The sequence below is a fragment of the Urocitellus parryii genome, chromosome 8 (assembly GCF_045843805.1).
Source record: "Urocitellus parryii isolate mUroPar1 chromosome 8, mUroPar1.hap1, whole genome shotgun sequence".
Classification (NCBI taxonomy): Eukaryota; Metazoa; Chordata; class Mammalia; order Rodentia; family Sciuridae; genus Urocitellus; species Urocitellus parryii.
In genome coordinates, this window is record NC_135538.1 from 133641627 (window position 1) to 133643595 (window position 1969).

Below are 1969 nucleotides of genomic sequence, written 5' to 3' on the forward strand. Positions count from 1 at the left end.
AGAGTGTTCCTTAGCCTCACTCTGAGTATGAGAATGATTCCAATTCATCCTAGGAAGCTCCCAAAAGCCTCCTGCTTGCCTGTCAGATCTGGTGAGTGGACTCCTCTGGGGACAAGGTCAGGTTGGAGGCAGGCACCTACAAAGAGTCCCAGAACAAGAGGAGATGTTGTCACTGTCTCCCTGAAGACCTTCCTTGGGGCCTCACCTGTGCCTGGGGGCAGGATGAGTCATGGTCTCTGCCCCACTAGAAGTCTCCCTTTGTGACCTCATCTGTCTATCTGGGGGCAGGATGAGTCATTGTCTCTGTCCCACTAGAGGCCTCCCTGCAGGCTCTCATCTATTCCTGGGGCCCATTGGAGGTATCCCTGTGTGACATGGATGCTTGTCCTGTGTCTGTTCTGCTGTTTGTTGTTTCTCCAGCCTCTGCCTTGCTGTTTGTCATTTGTTCAGTGTCTGTTCACTGCTGTTTGTCCTGTTTGTCTACTCGTGTATTGTGCATGGGCCCTTTTCTCATTCTCCTAACCACTCTTCTTTCATCAGGACTCCCTCACTCCACCAACATCATGGGACAAGGAAGTTCTACAGAGATCTCTATCTGTTCCCCTTTAACTTGTTTTCTTAACAATTTTCAGGACTTTGTCTGTTGGTTTGTTTTTGTTTGTTCCCTTTGTATTCTGTGTTATTTTCCACCTCAGTTTGTTTCTAATGTTAAAAAATGGTTAAAAATGTTTTCACTATGCTCACTAATACTTGCATTAAAATGTAAAGGGCTGCCAACAGGACTAAAAGAATTGTCAAAAGTAAAAGCTAAAAGTATATAAAAAAAAAACGTATTCTGGAGATTGCCTTCATTTAGGTAGGAACTGGGACAGGTGGCCAACTGGGTAGATCATGGCAGTTCCTATAGAGAACAAATTAGAACTAATAATAAAATTAATATTCCTGAATTGTATAACAAAAAGCATATTTTTTTCTAGGAAATTTGGCTTTTGTCTCTCAGTATTTGCAAGCATGAATAACTCCCAACTGTTAAAAAATGGTCCAAAGATTTTTCAGTGTCAGGCTAAAATTTGGTTGCCACTACCCAAGAAACCAGAAAAACCAGTTTAGAATGGGACCCCAACCTGGGGACTCTCCCAAGGAGGCCAATGGAGCTGCATCTTTGGGAAATTCCATCAGGAAAAAAAAATAAGTACCCTTCATTTGTCTATGTTCCCTTAACTCCTTTCAGCATTGATGAACAGGACTATTCAGGAAAAAGTTCAGAAAAACTTTTAAAATTCTATATTTTTTAAATTCATAATTTTGATCTGATATGCCTAGGTTAATATGTTTTCCTTTTTACACTCAGTTTTATTCTAAGGCCAATTTACAAGAGTTAACTCTCAATCTAATAGGTTCTAAAAAATAAGCCTCAAGGGTTTTGTTTGTCTGTTTGCTTTGTGTGGTTGCAACCAGTGTACTCCCCATCTACATGTATTGCCATGTCTACATATATTTGGTACAAAAAATTGACATATGAGTGCATAAATTAAAATTAAAAAATGGATGCAAATACTTTTGGTTAATGTGACTTAAAACGTTCAATTTAAATTTGGAAAATAAATAAAAGTAAAAATGTCTTTAAAGTTACTAATGCACAGTTTTGTTTCTAAATGGTTAAACAGCTGTTAAAACGTTAATGTCTATAAAGTGTCTAATATCCATTGCCATCCATTTCCTTCAACAGGAAAAAAAAATTACTAATGCTATTCAATACACTTGTCTGATAACTTGTTTTTTATAAGTAAATTATATCTAAATGTATGATATTAATCATAGATGTGTTTGTTAGAGACATCTAATTGGTTTACAAAGTTAAAATGCCAACTGTTAAGTATAATATCAAGTACTCTTAAGTCCTTAAATTCCATAAGGTAAAATACTTAAACAATGTTGTTTTCATAAATTGGTAAATTAAAAAGAAATT